This window comes from Apostichopus japonicus, chromosome 16, assembly GCF_037975245.1.
Source record: "Apostichopus japonicus isolate 1M-3 chromosome 16, ASM3797524v1, whole genome shotgun sequence".
In the NCBI taxonomy this organism is placed as follows: Eukaryota; Metazoa; Echinodermata; class Holothuroidea; order Aspidochirotida; family Stichopodidae; genus Apostichopus; species Apostichopus japonicus.
Window position 1 is genome coordinate 41896384 of NC_092576.1, and position 26704 is coordinate 41923087.

The 26704-nt window shown below is 36.3% G+C and overlaps 1 protein-coding gene and 1 long non-coding RNA gene across 19 annotated transcripts in view; one reads left to right on the plus strand and one right to left on the minus strand.

The window, feature by feature from the left end:
• LOC139982656 (uncharacterized) overlaps positions 1-26704 on the minus strand; it is a 333630-nt gene that overhangs the window by 119512 nt on the left and 187414 nt on the right. The window lies entirely within an intron of this gene.
• LOC139983027 (uncharacterized) lies at positions 175-25937 on the plus strand. Of its 4 annotated transcripts, none has more exons than XR_011798478.1 (5): positions 175-4186; positions 6283-6452; positions 20349-20445; positions 21069-23493; positions 23559-25937. It is a non-coding gene; the product is annotated as an uncharacterized lncRNA (long non-coding RNA). The 4 variants fall into 4 exon arrangements; XR_011798479.1 differs by having other exon boundaries at positions 21069-22973; XR_011798477.1 differs by having other exon boundaries at positions 176-4186; positions 21069-25937.

Sequence of the window (26704 nt, forward strand, 5' to 3'; positions counted from 1 at the left end):
ATATATATATATATATTAGGGGCCTAGTGTAGTGTAGTGTAGTGTAGTGTTCGGTTATATATATATATATATATATATATATATATATAAACCTAATTGCGGAATAAGGAGAAATATGTGGCAAAAAAATGTACGGTAGGGAGAAAGTGCCGTTAAGGGGAAAAAAACATTTCCCCCTAACGTTTTGAACTTCAGTTTTACCAATATAACGTGATCCGACACTCAAAAAAAGTATCAGGTTGTGAAGAGGAGTCGATGTACTGCATATTCATGAAATTTGAAAGATTTTCAAAGTCCCTAACAGGTACTTTTTTGCTTTGTTATAAAACAAGAAAAATATCAGCTATGAAAAAAAATGAACGGTAGGGGGAAACGTGGTTTTTTGGTGATATTTCTTGATTTTTATATAAATATTTTCATTATCTCTTGACATGCAGTACATAATAACATGCTAAACATCTCCAATAGTCGGATCGATTGATTTTACCTGCCCTGAAACAGAAAACCCCCATATACCATTTTCGGCTGACCTATTTTCAACAGTCAAAACATGTATCTTTGTGCACATGCGCAGTATGCACTTAAATCTTTGTGCACATGCGCAGTATGCACTTTTACTTTTCGTGTACAGGATTGGAGGAAAGGTACCGTACATCATACATTATTTATATCATACTGTATACAACAACTCTGGTCTAAGTGTTGTAGCGACGACGAAATGTTCGTTGTTGATGGATCGCTGGTAATTGAATTTGGCGATAGTGACAATGGGCCCGTAAGTTTAAATTTAAACGATTACTCGAAGATTATTTACTAAAACAAACTAAAAATCAAAACCACAGATGTTACGTTTGATTTCTTTAATCGCTCTGTGACACAATCGCCGATGTTCTCAGTTCTTACTGGATATTGGTCAGACAAACCATGTGGACTTAATGTGACTTCTGTAATGCATTTGTCGATCGAATGATTTTCCCCTGAACTCAGGACAAAGTTTTCATATGCCATCGGTCTTTGGAAATAAAAATGTCAGACATCAGTGTGACCGTGGGGTGAGCCATTTTAACAGGAATGAGTCAATGTACGTGTGGGTCATGTTTATATTATGTTGCACGCGCAAAAAAATAATGACAAAAAGGATGTATCATATTAGCAACAATAGTCTCTTGGTGCATATTTTTTTCGCAGAACCAGCTGGGTCTAACGTTATCTAATAGGTATAGGCCCAGTGTGTTGTGATCGCCCATTTCTTGAGCATAGGGTTAGGGATAGGATTACGTTCGAAGGATATGGTTTCTCTTTTGATCTGTTTTGTGACAATGTAGCGTGCTGGTTCCGTGGGTCAATCACCTAATTAGAATCATTTTCAGTGAAAAGTGCGGGATAAATCAAGAAAGGTTGACCTTGCTGTGTATTCATCAAACTTTTGCAAATCCGAATTCTGCCAAAAAAGTGTGAAATAGGCCAGCATTAATGGAACTGTATTAGCATATGACAAACACATTGCAATGAACAGATGTGTTGATTCAATCACATACCTTTACTTGAATAGCATGGTACAGTGCAATAATTGCATAATTGAAAGGATAATGTTTTCTTTGGTTGTCTTCATCAAATAACGAATTACTTCCATGTTTTGATGCATCTTTACATTTCTTGAGGGATGCAAAATTAGATATATGAAGGGATTTTGAAAAGATATATATATTTGTCTACGTTCGAACCATTTGTCTCCTATGTGCTCTATTATCATTTTGTACGCTCTAATTTACTCAAGGTACTGATGAACTCAAATTTTCCCATACTATGCCAAGAATCCTGTATTGATTTAGTGACTATGTAAGGCTTATTTTAGGTAGTTCGGGAACGGAAAGCCGGGCCTTAGTTTACACTGATAACATCTAATTTAATCAAAGTACTGATCAACTCAAAATGTACAGAACATACACTTCCAATAGCACGTGATTTTAATCCCGCCTCACCACAGCGCAATCCAACAATGCGCGAGCCATGGGTGACATCATAATAACAATAACAAACTAGAATATGCTTCACAACTATATAAGCAGAACAAACAATTAATTACAGACGGGTGTACGTTTCATTTGCCTGTAGGCCCAAGCTATGCACCTATCAATGGAATGATTGTACCCTAAACATGGAGAGTTAAATGTGGATCATTTGAATCCCATATGCCTCACTTTACCCATGGAGCTTTATAGCTCCATGCTTTACCTAAGATGTCAGTTATCAGCGTGACTGTGTTGTGAATCCCTGGATCAGGGGTGAGTCGAAGTGGGTCATGATTATATCAGTGTTGCATTTATAAGCAAGACTGATGGCAGTAGGAAGTGTAGTGTATTTGTGTTGAACTTTAGACCCCCATATATATGCAAATTAGAACTGATGTCACATCAAGCTTCCACTTTCAATTGTTGTCATCTAACTGACATGCACCCAGTAGCATATATGCTTGCTGGAGGCAGCTCAGTTCCACTACTTCTAGCAGCAGGAACAACCGTTTAATATCTAACCATCCTGGACTTTGCCGTGCATCAAGTTATTTGTTCATTTCTGTGTAACTTTACCTGGTGTAGTTTGAAGATATGGTACAGCATCCAACACAAATACCACCAAATTACCAGCAGTTTTAAAACATTGCCATAATCGCCGAATGCAGTTACTCCGACATCCCGCAATAGGGGTTGTTGTCATACCGTAGAACCTGTGTACACAGTCTCATAGGCAATGGCTACACTTGTGTCAATAACAACGTTCGCCACAGCCATAAAGCAGGAGGTATATTGCTTATGCTGCAGTACGTACAGGGCTTAGCCATCGTTTAAATTTAGGGTAGTGCAAGGCCCGATGAGGAGTACAGTCGAGGAATGAAGAATTATGAAAGGTGAGTTTGTATCAATTCAATACCCCTTCATATAAATGGCAAATTTATGTGTGATTTGGAAAATAAGTAATGGGAATGGGTTCACAAGACATTAAAGATGCCAAAACAGCATGAATTGAAAAATTGATTTCGTTTTGGGCCACATTTTCCATAGTTATGTAACAGTCAGCCATGTTTATTGGTAGTGAGTAGTCTGTATTTTAAGCAAATTGTTAAAAGGATAGATTAAAGTAGCCCTGGGATAATCTGCAGTTAGTAAATTTATGTTTGATGTGTGTGTACATGTGTAATGCAGTGCAGGGATTATTCTTGTTGTTTTCAGTTAATTGGGAGACTGAATCGTGTTGCACAGGTATTACATGTGAGACTATGAGTACATTGTAGTTTGTTCACAATTAATGTTAGTTTAATTTGGAAGTTTAGTCATATTACTTGTATTATTTAATAGTTGTAACTAAATTTTTTGGAAGTTAGTTTTCAAAGATATATCATGTTTGATGGTCTCTTTTATTTTACATCAAGGTCAAAGTTAAATTGGGTCAACTTAGGTCAAAGTCTGTAAACATGACATTCCATGAGTGAAAAGTTTTGAGCTTCAAACTTTTTGGTAGCAATTAGTAAGAAGATAATCGCAGTTGTGTTTAATGCAAGTCATGATGTCAGTTTAGGTCAACAGATCATGGTTGGAAAACCTCTATAGTACAATATCTGAAGGTATGAATGTAACTTAGGGGAACCTATAGTATGCTGAATAGATGATCCCATTGTTTTCCATAGAGTCAAGGGTCACTTGAAGTCAATTAGAGGTTAGTTATAGGTGAGAACCTTTATAATTAAGTCTCACTCTCATCACTGAAGAAGTGGGAATTTGTTTGAACTCCAGCTTTCTTTGTATTTGCATGTACATCAATCATTGCTGCAAGCCCATTATACTAAATTACACATTCTGATCAGCAATACTAAATGTAGATGAATATAGTATCCACAGTTGCTTATCATATTGGCAAGAAATCACTAAATCAATTGACTTTCTGGCTTTGCAAATCTTTTTTTAATAGCATGGATGCAACTGAATAGTCAAGTGGTGGGCCATCTTTGGAACTGTTGGTGAACCATGGAAGTGGAAAATGCCAAAATTGTCAAAAGACCAAGATGAAAGTTATCATAGCAAAGGAGAAGCAAAGCTATGTAGACCTGTTTGCATTGATAATCAATTGGAAGAAAGGAGGAGCCCTGTATGACTATGGGATCAAGCAATTACAATGGACACTACCAAACCAAGTAAGTACTGTAAAAAGCCCATCCCATCCACTAATCTATCAGATTTTATTAAAATATTAGAAACTAGGTCAAAGTCATCCAAGGTCATCAGAGCCGCGATGAAGGTATGTTTCCTGGAAGTGTTGAAACCTGGAGTTCTAGCTGTAAAAGTTGAGTGCAAGCTTAGTATCCCAAGAGAGGATGAGATAAATCCATATGGTCCAGAATGAGAGAAATGTAATAACCAGCGAATATGGGCAATTTTAGCTAGCAATTACACTTAAAGGATGGTAAGATTAGGAGAAGATAAAGCATAAGTACTAAAAATCAAACAATAGAATATGTTTGATCTCAAAAGTAAACCAGCAAAAGAAGTTGACCTATAACAGATTACAAATGAACAAGAGAACCAATACTCCTGAATGTAACTGAGGTATTAAAATGTGTGTGTGAAAAAAGGTACGTTGTATGAAGTTTTAATTGCATACTTCCACTATGGCAATAACTTGCTCAGAGAGATGACTGTGTACAAGGGGTGATCTTCATTTAAGCCAATGAAGTTTGAGTTGGACACACAGTATTAAACACTTAGTAAAGTTCAGCTAGCAGGTGAATCCTTATCACAATTTATACACCTTTTTAAACATTTCAAGAAGTATATTCGCACAGCTGCCACCCTAACACACAACACAGTAAGTCAAAATACTAATAACTTGAAAAAGTAGTGGGTAGAGAGTACTGTACATTTCTCCTTCATTTTTCTAAACTAGGTCAAATCTCCTTCAATCGTCCTGATTTTCATATCATCTGTACTTTAACTTGTAAGTACTCATAAACATCCTAACTTACAAAATCGAAAATGATAGCTGGAAATTAGCCAAAAACAACAAGTTCGGTAGCTCATTTTAGGCATTTTTTTGGCGGATGTACATTACCTAATTGTAGTATGCTACCTTAAGCCTCGTGAAATTTTTCTTCTTCTCCTGAGGTAAACTAAACTACAAAGCATTAAAGTATCTGTAATTATTTTTCTGTTTGATCCCCAATATCAACTTTTTAAGAGCTCAGCTGGGTCAAATTTGAGCTTGAAATGGATTTCTGCTCTAGCCTCGTTGCTGTGCTTTCAATCCATCTGTTTCTTACATTCTCTGGAAAATTCCTTCTGTTGATTATTTTGTACTTCAAAAGTCCTTTACTATGCACAAACCTGTCTCCAGGTTCTGCGAGTCCTTTCTAAGGAGATGATAATCGGGCTGGGAGGGGGGTCCCAGACCTGGCATAGAGCAAAAGAAACACTAAATATGAATTTGATCTTATTTGGGATTTAAAGAGTATAAATTCTTCAAGGAGATAACTGAACTGCAGGATAAAAGTTTACAACTGGCAGAAAGCAATTGAGATTGTAAAGTAGGTGTTTTTAGGTGTTTATTTATTGAGATTTCATTATAGAGGGCGCCCTCTAAACACTGCCTTGTGTTAAATAAGGTTAAAACTAGCCTCACAATTGACTAGTCAAGGACTGCTATACCACATTTTCCTGTTACATTTACATTTAATGCATATTTGTTCAATTCTACACCTTTCCCATGATCTGCAAATAAGTAAAAGGGGGTTGGTGTTTACCGAGAAGAAGCAAAGTACATCACCAACTAACACTAACAGCTGGATTAAGCCAGGCCATGCCCATGTCAGGGCACATTTTGGGAGAAGCCAGTATATATTTTATTTATGCATCTGAACCATGCAAATTGAGGTGTTTAGTTGTACTGTACCTTGCAGATTTTTTATATACTTGTGTCTCAATTAAGGACTCACAAGTCAGAATTTGTTCTATGAATACTGTAAACCAGCCAATTATATAGACCTACTGTATATTGATGATTCTGCCATACATTTTTGACAACTACTGTAAGTTACAGATAAGTATAGCCCAACACAATGTATTTTAATACAGAGAAGTCAAAATGATACCCAGACTGACAATGACACATGGTAGGAGCACTATGCTGGCTATACCTGGGACTATAGCATCCCAATTGCTAGTAAACAGCAGAAGTCTGTGTTATCCCGGGCATACTTTAGTTCTAGTTCATTGTTATAACATTACTTACCTACAGGTGTAAATTATGGCAGAAATCATGCTCTTCAACAACAACACTGACACGGCAGGGCTGAATCTGAACTCTATCAACTCTGGAACAATGAAATTCCAAGTATAATTTGCTAATTTGTACTGCCCAAACATCATCTATAGTTGTTCAACTGTGTTACTTTTGAATTACCGTTGGTAAGTAAATTTCATGAAACTTCCTTTCCATAGTCCTTCAACTATGGTAATGCAATCTTGAATTTAAGCCTACTGAAATATGTTGGAGACTTGGAGTAGCATCATCTTCACCATTCTTTAAAATAATGTCAAACATTACAAAATGCAAGTTGCTATGTGAGACAAAAGCTCAGCCAAAAGTGAGTTATATGATCTCAACCCTGAAAATCCATTTTTTTAGCTAAATAAGAATTTCCCCCCTCAAAATCACTCAAGCTTGAAATCATGAAACATTTCACCTGAAATATCAACGGCTACAGTAGCCTGACCATGTTAGCCTATAATTTGCTTTTTTGGGGCTAAACTGAGAGAAATCACATTTCTTATAAGCGTACCACAACATTTTATTCTTCTCCATTGACTAACACACTAAACTTGTCTTCCTTAGAGGGCCCCTAGAGCATAGAAGATATGTCCTTTATGGCATTCCTACCCATTTCCTCATAGCTGATGACTTGGCCTATCATGGCACTTGTTAATCCCATACCTTTAATGTCAAGATTTTGAGCTGCAAGGGGTGAAAGTTTAGAGCAGTGGTCCCGCTCCTTTGAAATGGCTATCCGGGCAAAATCTCACCATTTCTACTTCATTTTTCTAAGATAGGTCAATTCTCCTTCAATTGTCCTGATTTTCATATCATCTGTACTTTAAATTGTATTCTTAAAACTGTCCTAGTAATAAAATCAGAGATGATACCTGGAAATAAGCCCAAAAATAATTTTCCTGAGGGTGGCCGATATACATTGCCTTATTGTGGTACACTGTCTAAGTGGTCAGTCTGATCATTTCATGCAATGTCTTTTTTGAACAACTTTGCAACTGAACACAAATAAGTTCCAGACCTATAGTTGAAGTGAATATACTGTAAACAGTAATCTTGGCGCTTTATACCCAATTAGGCAGTAACTTTGCTGATGTTCCAGTAATATACAGCACCTATACTGTACCTGAGAGTGACAGAGTGACAATGGTTTATTCCCATCGTCCCCTCATCCCCATTTTACACTGCACATAACCAGTAAACAGTTTCCTACAGGAAATTTTACCACACTGTATTTCTCCTCAAGGGGTATTTGCATTTCCCCTTAAAGCAGCATTTTGCGCTGGGTCGCTTTTTTCCACCTTTTTAACATGTGCATCGATTTTTTTACATGTATCAATCATAAAACAGCAAACTAAGATACCATCCAAGTTTCACCCTGCCAAGAGCATTAATTAGCGAGCAATTAACGATTTATGGCGATAACGAGTAGAAGTGTCCTCAACAAAGTTTTCAATCTCCAAATCCACTACTTTGAATTCCACCAATCAGTGAATAGTATATTTATTCATGAGCATTTTGCGTTTGGTCGCCATTTTCTACTCTTTTAACTTGTCCATCAAGTTTTTTACATACATCAAATCACAAAACAGCAAACTAAGATATTAGCCAAGTTTTTCCCTACCAACAACGTTAGTTGGCGAGCATTCGACATACAAAATTAATCGCATTCAGTTCCCCAAACCCACTAGTTTGAATTCAACCAATCATAGATGCAGGTTTAGTTAAATTTAGTTAAATTAGCCAAATTATTGCAAATTTTTCGACTTTTATGCCACCATTTGAAGTAAGATTTAAGTAGATAAGCTAATTATGTATGTAGTTATGGCATAGTGGAGTCAGTGAGGTTGAAAAAAATCATAGAAAAGGACGCAAAATGCTCCTTTAAAGTCATATGTCGTAGCGTCTACCTACTGCCAAGTGATGTACTTTAAAATCCTAGGCTGCGTCTAGAGGTAATCTTTTCTCATGAGCTTTCCTATTTATTCAATACTGCTGTGTACTGTAGAAAGTAAAATGCAAAGTAACAAAGTACAGTTTACTGTATAGAGTAAATGTAAGTTTATCACGCGTAGAGGAAGCTGGAAAAACTCTGTTGCGATGCGTGGTCAGAAAGTTCCTGTTCGAGCTGGCTCTTGCAAGTTAATTAGAAATTTTTGGTATAACAGACAATAGCAGTTTGGTGTGAAGAGGAAGTGTCTTCGATATTTCTCCAAAGATGGGCGTGAACTAATTATGCAAACCTCAAATATCACATTTTACCAATATTTTGGGTATTTCAAGGTCAAATTCGGTCACAATTAAAAGGTTTATTTTTGGTTTTTAATACAAAACTAGTAAGATGTGTATAGTTATGATGCAAAGAATGGGCTAAAACATCTTTTGTATTAGTTATTATTAATGCTCTGATGAGCAGCTTAAAGTGGCGTATATGAGAGTAACATCAGCCCTACAGAAACATGCATACAAGGGGAAATAGCACTAGTAACATTGTATCTTCATTCAAGGAGACCATGTTAAACATCATTAGAATCTATTGAAATGTATTTATTAAAAGTGTTCTGTCTTTGACTCCCTCCCCCAACACCCCCCCCCCAAACACCCTCCCCTAGTGCATTATGCAGATTTGTATACAGTATATTACTGACTTTTACTGCAAAGAGACTGCATAGCACATGCATTCAAGGTATACTGAATTATTTGGTATGGTAATCTGCTTCAAATTGTCTGTATGCATGCATAACCCAACCCCCCCCCCCCCCCTTCCACTCACATCTTCTACCCAACCCTATATCAGAATAGAAAATGAATGTGTACCAGTGCATACATGCACAGTGTGTACTTTATATGTGTGTTCAGTACAGTGTTATTTTACACCAAGCACTAATTAAAAACACAGTCCCACTGTCCACAATCATGTGCAGTACTACACACTGTACATTTCATTTCATTTATTTGTTTCCACATTCAAAAGGTATTACACAATAATAGAACAAAATGTATGTGACAAGTGGAGGAGGTCTGAGAAAGCCGAGGCTCTTTAGAGGCAGACCCGCCGCCCCCCCCCAACAATATAAGAAAAAAAAAAAAAAATGAATTGCACACACAAATAAACTACGTTACATAAGATAACATGATACTATTTGAAGAATTATCATATTATATATACGTAATGACAAAAAAAAAAAAACATGTATGTAATGGTGATTCAATTCAATACTGTGCATATTTCAATGTCATATTAATATATTATATACTTGCAATGTAGTGTCTGCTTCTGCTATAATTCACTAAGTTAAAAGTCTTTTATAACTTAAAATGAAGTTGAACCAGTGTACATATGTAGTACATATAGTACACACTATACATATAGTACACACTATATGTACAGTGTGTACTATGTATACATGTTCAGTATGTAGTGTTATTTTACACCAAGCACAATAAATACATAGTCCCACTGTTTGCATGCAATCATGTACAGTACATACTGTACATGTATGTACTGGTCATTCAATTCAATACTGTGCATATTTCAATGTCATATTAATATATTACTTGCAATGTAGTGTCTGCTTCTGCTATATATAATTCACTAAATTAATTTACTTATAGTATAAACTGAATGTTTAAGCAGTTTAACCTGTTATATTTAAATATATATTAGTTTAACCTGTACTAAACATGTACCTGTACACACATATAGAACACACTGTACATGTATATGCACTGGTTCACATTCATTTTCTATTCTGATATAGGGTCGGGTAGAGGATGTGGGTGGGAGGGGGGTGTATAAACTGAATGTTTAAGCAGTTTAACCTGTTATATTTTAATATATATTTAAATTAGTTTAACCTGTACTAAACATGTACACACATATAGAACACACTGTACATGTATATGCACTGGTTCACATTCATTTTCTATTCTGATATAGGGTCGGGTAGAGGATGTGGGTGGGAGGGGGGTGAGTTACATGTAAACAGACAATTTGAAGTGCAGATTACAACCATATATAATTCAATACCTTGAGTGCATGTGTTATGCAGTCTCTTTGCAGTAAAAGTCAGTCACATACTGTATGCATATAAGAAGGGTAATTCTCAGGGCTTAATGCCTGATTATTGCTTTAATTCATTTTAAAGGCATTGATCGAGACTCGCCCCAAACCGCGTGCAGCCATCTGAGAAAGTTAACTTTCCGTTGCTTGCAAGTGACGTTTTGTTCGTGTCGCTACAAAATGCAGACAGTACAGTAATGAAACCTGATACGTTGTTATCTTTAGCTGGACCTGAGATGTCCATCGCTGTATTGCATGTACACTGTGCTTTGGTTATTGACCGCAGCTGTATGCACTGACTGTACACTAGTGTATAATTACCAATGGTAGCAAGCTGTGTGTGTGTATTTTCTGTGATCGATGGTGGTGTCTAACACTTCTGTTATACCTCATTCGAAACTAGGTCAGATAACCGGCATTAGACGTTTTTTTGTGCGCGAGTCTTCACACCCTTTAAATTCCTGGCAAAAAACGCTGACAACATATAGTAATAACGTGCTGCAGTGGTGGATCCAGGGTTTATGAAAGAGGGGGATCATTTTAGGACATCACATGAGAGCACTGACAGCTTGTCTACATTGAAGGGGGGAGGGGGATTTCTGGGGTTTATCTCACAGAAAATTGTAAAAGAGGAGCCCTTCTACCCCACCCATCAAAAAAATCCAATGTACAATAATTTACAATTATGCACACACAGAATTAGGGGACTCAATCAGCCTGGTTGGGCATCCCCTGGATCTGCGCCTGGTGTGTGTACCTGTGTATGTATATGAAACATTTACCAATTTGTAATTCACTTAGAGAATCATCCTGCTCTCTTTCCATATAAATGAATCATATGTGGGCCACAGGACCATTATTGGCTGCTGCCTGGATGGGCCCTGGTACAGCAAAAAATTGGTGTATTTTTAGATACCCTTTATCTAACAGGTATATATACTGCAAAAAAGGGATTATCCTTGTCTTTTTTCAATTTTGGATCCCTTATTTGAAGGAACCTAGACAACAAACATGCACAGAGTGTGAAAGGTAGCACACATAACCTTGAATCCTGGTCATAAACCAACATAACATGCCCATCCAACCCTTTGTCTCTTTTCACATGCATATTCAGGGTACCCAGTTCAGTGGAGTATAGCACTGATGGGTCAAAGTAAACATTGTCAAAGTGCAGTGCAATACAAAAAACTAGGCTCATACTGTATCACTCATACTGTATCACTGCAAGATGCCAGTCATTATGATAATGTCACAAATCAATTTGTATCACATGATCACTGCTTTTTGCAAATTCTCACTTTGTAACAAGAAAATGACCAAATTTTACAGTTGTTCCCGCATTAAGATTACTTCATTTTTCGAATTTGTGAACAGGAGAGCATAAAGGGTTATGTGTGAATTTGGGGAAGAAGATGTTATATCCATTCAAGGTTACGAAGTAGGAAGAAATTCCTTCCACACATTTTTTAGTTGCCCTATGGTTTACATTTCTTTAAATTTAATCTATTTGTATGTTGATTAGTGGCAATGGAACTAAGCCCTAAAATCTCTGATACGCTTTATCTCCCATCATGCAAGGTGAAGTCATCTGCCCCAAAGCAAACAAGATTATTTCATTTATGTAGAACAAGAAGCCAGAGTTGATTGTTGAGGTGTTCACCTTCACAAAAATACCATTAATATCGACACCTCTGGTTGACTGATGGTAGCCGATTTATATATTTCCCTCATCTCACTTACTGTACATCCACATCACATCTCACATACTAAATGACTCACTTAAGCATTATTATATACTAGTAGTTGGGAGAAAATCACCCTGGGACGTTGTCACCCATATCGAAGATAGGGAATAAAATTAAAATTTTCATAATTGGACAGATCTCAAATATCAATTTTGATTTGAAATCTTGTAGAGCTCCTAAAATGTCATTAAATGGTGCAATTTTCCTGTTCATGAATTTGATAGTAAAAACTTCATTATTTCTTAACAGTTGCAATATTGTTTAAATTATTGTCACAAGGTGACCAGCATGCCCACTGTCCGGAAAATTATGATGTTAGTACAGTAGATGTTGACAATTTCTGTGAGAGGTTGTCTTTATTTTGTCATCCTCTGTCATGTTGCAGAGTTGTGGTTAATTAATTTTGTATCAAAGCAGGATATCTGGCGAAATGAGAACTGGTTGGCAATGTCCCACTCTTTCACACTCCAAATATGCAAGAAGTTAAAAGATTGTGGACAATACATGCTGTATACAAAATGTGAATAGTGAATATTATGTTTAATTTAATAGAAATTGGTTCAATGTGTGTGAGACCATTTTCCATTCAAATTTTCAAAAGTAAACCAATTCTAGACCCAGTTTTAAAATCACAGAGAAGAAAAGAAAAATATTCCCTGAATATTCAAGCTTTGTCTTCCAGCTACTAAGATTTACTTAGACTGGACAAGTATTATTATAAGGTGTACTGTACGTGTATTAGCCAAGAGGATTGTGCATTGTTAAAAGGACCTTATTCCCCAACCCCCCCCCCCTCCCCTTCAATCAAATCCTTTTTGTAACAACTACAAAACTTGCCAGAGGTTCTAACACTCTCAAAAGGATTTACAAAATGAAAAAAAAGACACATCTTCCATGAAGCTCATTAAAAGAAACTTCTGTATTGGCACAAAATTATAGCATGCTGTAATTGCTAGAAGCTTCAGAAAGTACTTCCTTGAGGCCTTTTATTTCCAAATTGTTCTCATCTAAATGAACACAATGACTGAATGTCCCAGTAAATTTCCTCTAAGGTGGTTATAAAACAGTTTAAGGAATCTGGATTATAACCACTGCTTTCATGACCATATTTCCTGGCCTAATTGTCTTCTTTCATCCAAGTTTCAAATTTATGAAAACCCAGTATAAATACATGAATGTACATATTTATAAAACGGGATATGAAAACCAGTTAAGAGTAATAAAAATTAGAAAAGTCCCCAGAATCCTAGATTCAAGTACTACAGCTCAATACTGGTACTTTGTCTTGTACATGGCCAATGTCTACATAGCTGGGTTCATAGGCTACATAGCTAAGTAGTTGCATGTAACTGGTGAGTTTTCAGCTCTAACACCTAACACTGCAGGAGTATGCTGCCCATAAATGTGATTTTATAGTTACTGTGACTTCCAGAAGCACACATAGCTCAATGCCATTATGAGTGATGAGTGTGTAGCATTGTGTGTGTACACAGCTATTACAGATTTTGGGCTGATTCTTACTCATTGAGAAAATAAAATATGGTAGTTTTCTGCTCACACAACTACAAAACACTGAAGATCACGTCTTAATAAATTTGAATAACACAATGGCTGCTTAGTCAAAAGTTGTGATATCTCTTGTAACTGAAATGCCCCTCCTTACATATGAAGTATAACCTATCATTTCCAGTAGGTTTCAACTGGTTAAATCATGAGCTCACCTAGGTCAATGAGGGGATGGGCATTTTGGGGGTCTACTGGCAGGGGTACCCCACTAGTAGAAATTACTGGAAATGCCCATCACTTACATATAGAGTCGTGCCAATCAGTTTCAAGTAGTTTTCAACTGGTTACCTCATGAGCTGACCTGGTCTAGAAGGGATGGGCATTTTGAGGGTCTACTGGCAGGGGTACCCCACTAATATAAATTACTGGAAATGCCCATCCTTTGCATATGAAGTGATACCTATCGTTTTCCAGTAGGTTTCAACTGGTTACCTCATGAGCTCACCTAGGTCAATGAGGGGATGGGCATTTTGGGGGTCTACTGGCAGGGGTACCCCACTAGTAGAAATTACTGGAAATGCCCATCACTTACATATAGAGTCGTGCCAATCAGTTTCAAGTAGTTTTCAACTGGTTACCTCATGAGCTGACCTGGTCTAGAAGGGATGGGCATTTTGAGGGTCTACTGGCAGGGGTACCCCACTAATATAAATTACTGGAAATGCCCATCCTTTGCATATGAAGTGATACCTATCGTTTTCCAGTAGGTTTCAACTGGTTACCTCATGAGCTCACCTAGGTCAATGAGGGGATGGGCATTTTGGGGGTCTACTGGCAGGGGTACCCCACTAGTAGAAATTACTGGAAATGCCCATCACTTACATATAGAGTCGTGCCAATCAGTTTCAAGTAGTTTTCAACTGGTTACCTCATGAGCTGACCTGGTCTAGAAGGGATGGGCATTTTGAGGGTCTACTGGCAGGGGTACCCCACTAATATAAATTACTGGAAATGCCCATCCTTTGCATATGAAGTGATACCTATCGTTTTCCAGTAGGTTTCAACTGGTTACCTCATGAGCTGACCTAGGTCAATGAGGGGATGGTCATTTTGTGGGTCTACTGGCAGGGGGACCCCCCCAATATAAATTACAGGAAATGCCCATCCCTAACATATGAGTGATACCTATCATTTTCCAGTAAGTTTTCAACTTGTTACATCATGAGCTCATCTAGGTCAATGGGGGATGGGCATTTTGGGGGTCTACTGGCAGGAGTAAGCCACCAATAAAAACTACTGGCAATGCCCATCCCTTGTATCTGAAGTCCTAACCAACATTTTCCAGTAGGTTTCAAGTGGTTACCTCATGAGCTGACCTAGGTCAGCCGTGAGGGGTCAATTATTGATCACTGGCAGGTGTACCCCACCACCAATAATTACTGGCAATGGCCATTTGTTGCTCTTGGGGCCATACCTGACACATTGTACTTACTTTGATGTGGTTACCACGAAAGCTGATCTAGGTTAGCTAATAGGTGACCTTAAAGTTGCTCTCCCAGCCACACCCAACATAGCCGGTTTGCCAGTCGTCTGGTTTCATATACAGGAATGCACTGTGAACAATTTGATGTACCAGGCAATTGGTTACCTTCCCAGCTAACCAAACCCTCTGGGCTCCCGCTCTACTATGAGAGTATCAACCTAGCTAGTGCACGAGAAGAGTGCGAACGTTTCTCTGGTCTAGCCATCAACTATGCATTCAAATTGCACAAAATCTAACACAGCATAAACGCTCAATATGCTAGTTCTGTCGAAAAATTACACATGTGGATGCAAGCATATGGCCACTGAAAAAGATGCTGTAAACGTTCACGAAGGGGGCAAATTTTTGTGGTGATATTAAGTTATATACAACTCATCCCTACCAAATGTAACTTTTTAACTTTTGATTGACTTGTGATTGATTTTCAGGGGCATGTGCAGGAATTTCCATGGGGGGGGGGGTCCAAAATGTTATGAAATGTACTGATTGCCCTACTGGGGGGGTCTTAGTGGAAATTTCCGTGGAGGGGAATTGTCCGGGGGAAAATTGTCGTGGGTGGGAATTGTCCAGAGTGGGAATTGTCCAAGGGGCAATTGTCGGGCTTTGCAATTGTCCGGGTGGGAATTGTCCGGAGTGGGAATTGTCCAAGGGGCAATTGTCGGGCTTTGCAATTGTCTGGGTGGGAATTGTCCGGGTGGGAATCGTCCGGGTGGGAATCGTCCAGGGGGCAGTTGTTTGGGAACCGTCTTACTAACTATTGGATTTTTAGAGGAACCCATTTCCCATGATTGCGTCCATCAAACGAATGGAAATACTGGAACCTACCAACTGAAACGGAAAACTTGCATTGCTTCCATTTCTGTTTTTTGTAATCATGTTTTTTTACACAAATCAAAATTAACTAACAAAACAAAAGTATGAAGCTAATAAAAAACAGTTAAAATTAGAAACCTTCAACCCAGCTATTGAGACAGTTGCGGTGTTTATAAACAGAGCACATTGACTGCACATGAGGTACACACTCTCGTGTACACCTACACATATGTACAGTAGGTATTTAAGCAGTCTGGGAGTTTCTAGCAACACAGTAATATGTGAGAATAATGCATGGATGGCACGAGTTTCGATTGGCTAGTTTTTAGCTCATACTAGTTTGAGCTATAGCCATGTTGCAGCTCTATCCTATGTGACTATTCATCCACCTGTAAAAAAATACATATATGTTGCTTAGTCCTTGGTGGATAAACGAAGAAACTTGTACAATGATTATCAAGTAAGGTAGCATCAGTGGTATTCAAGAAAGTTGAGGTCACAGGTCAGTTAGGAGTCGATAATTATCAGGGGTTTTTGTCAACATACAAAATATGCTTCCCTTCTCACGTTAAAAATGGTTGATGGTGACGGTTGGTCAAAATTATCATAGGTTAATGGCCTATTTAGCATGTTCAGAAATTTTCATTTGGACAGGATCTATTTGGGGGTACCTTTACATTTGTCACCATAAGTTAATGCATTTAGAATTTTTTCAGGTGTAGGTTTATATAATGGACCTATCGATTGTATGATGCACCCTCGGACCCACTGGATAGGTGCCTCAATATTTAAAATTAAGCTGGACATTTGACACATCCTTGCATAGTAAATTTGATACATTGATGCATGTCGTTGACCCACATCAAATTTACATTAATTGACTGACCATTTGCTGCCCGTGAAAGATTCTTTGTGGCACATTGATGCACCTTGACACACTTATTGTAGTTGTAATGGTGCACCAAATGTCCACTTTGACAGAAGCCTTAGTCACATAAATCTTTGGACATGATGCACATTTAATGCACCATTCGAGGGGTGAGGGGGATGTCACTGAGTCCCTCTTACAACTGATAGGTACATAGTCATAGTACAGCCATATACCACCAGGGAGTTGTTATGGAACAACTCCCTGATACCACAGCCTGTGTCAAATACACATTAGTGTGCATGAGAGGGAATCAGTTAAGTTGATTGATTATTCCTCTCACTGTTTACATGTGATTGTAATCTGAATATGTGAACAAGGCCATGGTGTTTGCAAATTGTCTGCCTGGTAATCATATCACATTACATGCCTTTAATACTAGTTGAGTTGAAACTGATCAGAACTGAGCCTTTAATTGGTAAGTGGGTCATTTTTGCCGGTCCACAGCACAAACCACAGTATTCAGTTACATTTTGTTGACCTGATCTGAGTTCATTTCCTTTCAGTAATGTGAATTTATATTGCTTATAGAGAGGAGCATAAACATTGCAGTGAAAATGTTTAATAAAAATAAGTTTCCAATCAAAATGAAAGTTAAACATTTAAGAAAAACTGTTGAAAGTATTTAAGTACATTTTACCACTTTAAGATTGTTAAAGTTTTTTTCCACAAATATCTCTTTTTTTGCAGACTCGGTTACAGTATTAATTTGCTGTATATTGTTGTGCATAGTCTGAAAGTTTACGCCCCCCCCACCACCCACCTTTCTACATTGACCTTGCAAATGCAATCTCCTCTAAATAAATATCACATTACTTAGTATTAGTTTATGCACCATTGGTGCTCTTGCTTTTATTTATCATGGATGTCTTAACAATATTTTAAAGAAACACCAAAGTTCTGCTTCATATCCCTTATCCTATGATGAAAATACATGTAAGTTTCATTTTAGTTAATAATTATTTTTGCCTCTGAATAATTTTTTTAATTGTGACCAAATGAAAATTGAAGAATAATTATAGTCAAGTGGGGTAAAAAAAAAAACAATTTACCTAAAGTTTGCTCTAAAAATTGATGAGTAAGAGGTATTGTTTCGGTTCCAATGTTCAAGTGTGTGGAGTGGGATTCTCTTAAAGAGAATCTAACAAAAATAACTATTTTGTAAATGGAAAGTGTCGTTTTTTGCGAAAAATGTTGTTTTTTTTTATCCCCAAAATTTGCTTAATTCGGGGTAAAAAAAAACAGTGCCGGGGTAAAAAAAAAACAATGCTAGAAAACAGCTATTTTCTTCATGAATGTATCTTAAAATCATGTTTGCATATAATTACATCTAAGTATGAGCTACTACCTTTACATGAAAAAGGAAAAAAAATTGTGAAATTGTCTTAATTCGTAATTATGGATGGCTCGTGTCATATGTCATGCTCAGCCATATTCATACTGTACAGTGTGTATATGATGCTACACAAATGTGGTGTAATATAGTAGAAACATTAGAGTTGAGCCAATTTCAGTTACTTCTGCCCAATTATTTAACATTTTTGACACATGACAGACATGAAAACTATTTGCCTAACCTCTAAAATCAACATTATGGAAAAATTTATTCATTCGGGCAAAATAGAGAGTACATTGGAGCCGGAAAGTACTTGTTTTTTTTCTACCCCATTCGCATCATTTTTTGGGGGTAAAAAAAAACAAGGCCCCCCCATGAAGCGTGAATGAAGTTGGAGTAATTCTACCATGGGGGAGTGTAATATCACTAACTGCTATGCTGTAACTGCTGGAATAATCTCCACATCATAGAAGCTGGGTATGCAGGAGAAAGTTTCAGATATGTGGTACAAACTTCAAATTTTGCCCGTTTAGCATTCGCTTGATTCGATGAAGCGCTGATTGGCAGCGAAGTGACATAGGGTTCCAGAAATTATATAATAATATACTAGACATGTAGGACTATCATATTGGTAGATAGTCTTTAAACAATGATGTGTGTTGCAGGAATGATGCATATTTATGAGGGGGAGGGCTTAGCAATATGTTGGTATCAAAAGTTTGTATGCACGATAACTCAACAAGGGGATGACCGATCATTACCATACTTAGTGGGTGGCCCATAGTGAGTAGATTAACCCTATTGATTTGGTGCTCATATCATGAATATTAATGAGGTAATGGGGTCAAATGTGAAAAACTCCAAATTGCAATAACTTGGCTACTATTAGTCGGAATTTCGTCAAACTTGGTATGATGGTATTGGTAGATAGTCTTTACACACTGATGTGTGGTGCAAGTGATATCATGCATATTTATGAGGGGGCGGGCTTAGCAATATTTCGGTTTGAAAAGTTTGTCCAGATAACTCAACAAGGAGATGACCGATCATTACCATACTTAGTTGGTGGGTGGATCATAGTGAGTAGGATAACCCTATTGATTTTGCTGCTCATTTCATGAATATTAATGAGGTAATGGGGTCAAATGTGAAAAACTCCAAATTGCAATAACTTGGCTACTATTAGTCGGAATTTCGTCAAACTTGGTATGATGATATTGGCAGATAGCCTATACACATGTTGTAAGTTGCAATTGATATGATACAAATTTATGAGAGGGCAGGGCTTAGAATTACTTTGGTAACAAAACTCTGTGTGCATGAATTGCTGTTGTTGTCATAGCTAGGGCTTTCTTAGAAATTTCCCTATGAATGGAACTAATGAACAGCAGCAATGAACCATAAAATGTTTTCATTCTGGTTATTCCTGCTTAGCATAGCTCCAATATATGGCTAGAAATGTATGCATGTTCATGACCTTGTTATAATATTGTTCATGAAAGTTACCAAGACTCTTTTATGGCCGGCTGAAATGACGTGATATCATGTACATTTCCATCAAACGTTGTTTTCAGCAACTGCTGACTCTCTCTATCATCCAGATCTATGATTTTAATTCCACTTTGTTATGTTGAAAGTGTTAATCTTTGCAGATATGTTTCCCATAAATTTAGCCTTAACATCAGGGGTAGTCCGTAGAAATAAAGTGTTATTTCCAAAGAAGCCTTTTAATGTAGTGAGTAAGATAATGGTAAACATGTTGTATAGGTGTGAAGTATAAGGTGACATCATCAATTAACTTAAATGTAGTTCATACTATATCAGTTCTAGAAATAAATATTGTTTTTTATGTTCCTCCTGGGTCTGGCAATGTTCTGTGTTAGTCATAAGGGGGTTTGGATAATGCCAGAGTTGTTGAAAATATTGATTGCTAGTCATCATTACAGCCAATAGGCTATTTATGTCCAGTTTCTTTACCCAATTTTATATACTGGCACACATTAAATGTAGAGAGTAATGAAGTACTGATACCATTGCCTCATTACTCTCTACATTTAAAGTGTGCTTACAGTCAAGTGTTCTTTTTCTCTTTTCCTGTAAAGGTTGGCAAATATTACAAGTGGAGTGGAAGGGACACATCCCCAGTCTAACAACACTTTAAAAAATTTTACAAGAGAAAGGCAGAAATGAAATTGCCAGGTAAGATTATACTGCAACTCAGGGAACTTTTCCAATTGTTACTTATCTGCTATCATCAGATTTACAGTAGCCTACATGCAACGTTCTTCGCATTGCAGCTGAACAGCGCAATGTACAGAACAAAGAGTCTGCTGTTCAAAGTTATCTTGTGTTACATAAAGATCACAAAACATACATGATGGCTTAACGATATATTAAAAAGATCTAATTTAAAAGAAATTTCACCAGAAATTAGGGAAGAAATTAATCTGTACTCAAACACAGTTTTTGTTTTGACTACTGTAGCAACTGCAGCGTGGGTTATGTCGCAATCTGCATTTGCTAAGATGACGTCACGTTTGCAACTTTTTAAAGTATATTTGAAATATCCATCCTAAATGATTAAAAATTGTTTCTCTGTCAAAACGTAATATTAGCATTCTCATACTTTGAGAACACATTTAGAAAATTATTTATCGTTTTTTAAGCTCACTTTCAAGGGCTACCAGACAAATCTTTTGAATTGTTTGTTTTGTATATAATAACACCAAATCTTTCACATCAAACTATGTGTCGTTTCATCAGTTTTAACAAATGTGCAGTAATCTAACTAGATGCATTTACTATTTTTGTTGCATTTTCAGGTCGGAAAGAAGTACTGGCTTTCCTTGAAAGTCACCCAGATTTAAAGTATGATTGGGAAGCATTCCATAACAAAGAAATGAATGAAGTTCGAAAAGCCCAACTGGGGGCCAGAGACAGGGAAGAGGAATGGCATAAAAAGTAAAGTGGCCAAATAAAGAGGTGTATACAGTAAAATTTAAGTAATGATGTTTTGATGGTACCAGTTACTGCACACAAAGGGGTGGATACAGTAAAATATAAGTAATGATGTTTTGATGGTACAAGCTACTGCACACAAATAAAGGGGTGTATAAAGTAAAATATAAGTAATGATACTTTGATGGTACCAGTTACTGCACACAAATAAAGAGGTGTATACAGTAAAATATATGTAATGATGTTTTGATGTTACCAGTGACTGCACACAAATAAAGGGGTGGATACAGTAAAATATAAGTAATGATGTTTTGATGGTACCAGTTATTGCACACAAATAGAGGTGTATACAGTAAAATATACGTAATGATGTTTTGATGGTATCAGCTACTGCACACAAATAAAGGGTTGTATACAGTAAAATATACGTAATGATGTATTGATGGGACCAGTAACTGCACACAAATAAAGAGGTGTATACAGTAAAATATAAGTAATGATGTTTTGATGGTATCAGCTACTGCACACAAATAAAGGGTTGTATACAGTAAAATATAAGTAATGATGTTTTGATGGTATCAGCTACTGCACACAAATAAAGAGGTGTATACAGTAAAATATAAGTAATGATGTTTTGATGGTACCAGTTACTGCACACAAATAAAGGGGTGGATACAGTAAAATATAAGTAATGATGTTTTGATGGTATCAGCTACTGCACACAAATAAAGGGTTGTATACAGTAAAATATAAGTAATGATGTATTGATGGTACCAGTAACTGCACACAAATAAAGGGGTGTATACAGTAAAATATAAGTAATGATGTATTGATGGTACCATCTACCGCACACAAATAAAGAGGTGTATACAGTAAAATATACGTAATGATGTTTTGATGGTACCAGCTACTGCACACAAATAAGGGGTGTATACAGTAAAATATAAGTAATGATGTTTTGATGTTACCAGTTACTGTACACAATTAAAGAGGTGTATACAGTAAAATATACGTAATGATGTTTTGATGGTACCAGTTAATGCACACAAATAAAGAGGTGTATACAAGAAAATATAAGTAATGATGTTTTGATGTTACCAGTGATTGCACACAAATAAAGAGGTGTATAGAGTAAAATATAAGTAATGATGTTTTGATGGTACCAGCTACTGCACACAAATAAAGGGGTGTATACAGTAAAATATCAGTAATGATGTATTGATGGTACCATCTACCGCACACAAATAAAGAGGTGTATACAGTAAAATATACGTAATGATGTTTTGATGGTACCAGCTACTGCACACAAATAAGGGGTGTATACAGTAAAATATAAGTAATGATGTTTTGATGGTACCATCTACCGCACACAAATAAAGAGGTGTATACAGTAAAATATATGTAATGATGTTTTGATGGTACCAGCTACTGCACACAAATAAAGGGGTGTATACAGTAAAATATAAGTAATGATGTTTTGATGGTACCAGTTGCTGCACACAATTAAAGAGGTGTATACAGTAAAATATACGTAATGGTGTTTTGATGGTACCAGTGGCTGCACACAAATAAAGGGGTGGATACAGTAAAATATAAGTAATGATGTTTTGATGGTACCAGTTATTGCACACATGAAGAGGTGTATACAGTAAAATATAAGTAATGATGTTGTGATGGTGCCAGTTATTGCACAAAAATAAAGAGGTGTATACAGTAAAATATAAGTAATGATGTATTGATGGTACCAGTAACTGCACACAAATAAAGAGGTGTATACAGTAAAATATAAGTAATGATGTTTTGATGGTACCATCTACCGCACACAAATAAAGAGGTGTATACAGTAAAATATATGTAATGATGTTTTAATGGTACCAGCTACTGCACACAAATAAAGGGGTGTATAAAGTAAAATATAAGTAATGATGTTTTGATGTTACCAGTGACTGCACACAAATAAAGGGGTGGATACAGTGAAATATAAGTAATGATGTTTTGATGGTACCAGTAACTGCACACAATTAAAGAGGTGTATACAGTAAAATATACGTAATGATGTTTTGATGGTACAAGCTACTGCACACAAATAAAGGGGTGTATACAGTAAAATTTAAGTAATGATGTTTTGATGGTACCAGTTAATGCACACAAATAAAGAGGTGTATACAATAAAATATAAGTAATGATGTTTTGATGTTACCAGTGATTGCACACAAATAAAGATGTGTATAGAGTAAAATATAAGTAATGATGTTTTGATGGTACCAGCTACTGCACACAAATAAAGGGGTGTATACAGTAAAATATAAGTAATGATGTTTTGATGGTACCAGCTACTGCACACAAATAAAGAGGTGTATACAGTAAAATATACGTAATGATGTTTTGATGGTACCAGCTACTGCACACAAATAAGGGGTGTATACAGTAAAATATAAGTTATGATGTTTTGATGGTACCATCTACCGCACACAAATAAAGAGGTGTATACAGTAAAATATATGTAATGATGTTTTAATGGTACCAGCTACTGCACACAAATAAAGGGGTGTATAAAGTAAAATATAAGTAATGATGTTTTGATGTTACCAGTGACTGCACACAAATAAAGGGGTGGATACAGTAAAATATAATTAATGATGTTTTGATGGTACCAGTAACTGCACACAATTAAAGAGGTGTATACAGTAAAATATACGTAATGATGTTTTGATGGTACAAGCTACTGCACACAAATAAAGGGGTGTATACAGTAAAATTTAAGTAATGATGTTTTGATGGTACCAGTTAATGCACACAAATAAAGAGGTGTATACAATAAAATATAAATAATGATGTTTTGATGTTACCAGTGATTGCACACAAATAAAGATGTGTATAGAGTAAAATATAAGTAATGATGTTTTGATGTTACCAGTGATTGCACACAAATAAAGGGGTGTATACAGTAAAATATACGTAATGTTTTGATGGTACCAGCTACTGCACACAAATAAGGGGTGTATACATTAAAATATAAGTAATGATGTTTTGATGGTACCATCTACCGCACACAAATAAAGAGGTGTATACAGTAAAATATATGTAATGATGTTTTGATGGTACCAGCTACTGCACACAAATAAGGGATGTATACATTAAAATATAAGTAATGATGTTTTGATGGTACCAGCTACTGCACACAAATAAAGGGGTGTATACAGTAAAATATAAGTAATGATGTTTTGATGGTACCAGTTACTGCACACAATTAAAGAGGTGTATACAGTAAAATATACGTAATGATGTTTTGATGGTACAAGCTACTGCACACAAATAAAGGGGTGTATACAGTAAAATATAAGTAATGATGTTTTGATGGTACCAGTTAATGCACACAAATAAAGAGGTGTATACAGTAAAATATAAGTAATGATGTTTTGATGTTACCAGTGATTGCACACAAATAAAGAGGTGTATAGAGTAAAATATAAGTAATGATGTTTTGATGGTACCAGCTACTGCACACAAATAAAGGGGTGTATTAAGTAAAATATAAGTAATGATGTATTGATGGTACCAGTAACTGCACACAAATAAAGAGGTGTATACAGTAAAATATATGTAATGATGTTTTGATGGTACCAGCTACTGCACACAAATAAAGCTGTGTATACAGTAAAATATAAGTAATGATGTTTTGATGGTACCAGTTACTGCACACAATTAAAGAGGTGTATACAGTAAAATATAAGTAATGATGTTTTGATGGTACCAGCTACTGCACACAAATAAAGGGGTGTATACAGTAAAATATAAGTAATGATGTTTTGATGGTACCAGTGGCTGCACACAAATAAAGGGGTGTATACAGTAAAATATAAGTAATGATGTTTTGATGGTACCAGTAACTGCACACAAATAAAGAGGTGTATACAGTAAAATATATGTAATGATGCTTTGATGGTACCAGCTACTGCACACAAATAAAGGGGTGTATACAGTAAAATATAAGTAATGATGTTTTGATGGTACCAGCTACTGCACACAAATAAAGGGGTGTATACAGTAAAATATAAGTAATGATGTTTTAATGGTACCAGTTACTGAACACAAATAAAGAGGTGTATACACTTAAGTATAAGTAATGATGTTTTGACCGTACCAGCTACAATATGAGTAATATAATATGTGCACGATGTATTAAATGTATAACTTGCATTTTGCAAAATGTGTCCAAAAACTTCCTTTTTTATGTAATTATTAAATGTTTCTTTGTAAAATGCAGCAACTAAATTGACTAATCTTATTATTAATTCGAATGTTTGTGGAATCAATAGAGAAGACCAATTTGTTCCTGTCACATCTATATTGTGTATTCATTTGTAGTATCTCTGGTTTTCTTCATGACTCTGGTTTTGATTTCAACCATGGTAGACGAACAACTATCATTTTCATTGAATTGAAGAAAACATCACAAAATAAAGGAGCTTTGTTTATCCACACTTCCCAGTTTGTTAAAAATTTAACTTGCATATCCTGATTTGCACAATGGTATTTACTGATCCATTCTGTTTCCATTATGCTGTGTTAATAATTACATTTCATAATGAGCCACACTTTTTTCATGTAAAAAGCAATGTTTCTCACTTGGCACATAAATTGTTTGTACGTCAAATTGTGTTAAGTGTAGTAAAAGGCCTTGTATGAATAAAGAAATTGTATGAAAATACATCCTAAAGAAAATAGTTAAAGGCTCTGTGTACTGTGCAGTTTCCTTGAAGAACAGAAAGTGATAACTGATGTTAGACAACCCCAGCCCCTGGACATGAACTTCAGCCAGAGAACTTCCACACAGAGAATGGCACAGAAAACACCTAACCCTGGTAATTCCCAACTATCTTAAACTCATACCCCCTAGCATTTTCTGATCAATTTGGTGGGGCAACTTTATTTGTCTGAGGAGAGAGCTTTTGCATCAAACTGATTTAAAAATGTCCTTTATTAGTGATGAACATACTTTGAAAACTGGAAAGCAGGTTTTCAATTGGCCAGGACGCTGCTTACCAGCTGAGCTTTCTTTTATTTTTGTCAGTCTATGGCTTATTGTACTCCAAGCCCTTTTCATGTTCACAGTGAATGTAGCTGATGTAAGTAAGGTGAAATGGGGTACCCCTCCTATTATTTCTTGGTAGAAGACATCCGTAAATGTAGCAATTTGCAAATGTTGTTATTGATGCAAAGCATTTCATGTCGCAGTGTGATTTGACACCACTGTCCTCAGGTACGCAATGAGCAAGGACATCTCAGAGGGGGCAAGTGGGGATGTCTCACTCCCCAATCTTGGTAGAAAGTTGAAGGTTTACAGTCTTGTATGAGGCTAATGCCTCCTCACATGACTTTACAACTTAACCCCTGGTCATTGGTAACTTGTCACACCCACACACCAAAGTGTGCACAATTCAATCAATCTCTCCTGGTGCACCGCAGTGCACCACAACCACGTGTCCCACAGGGGACT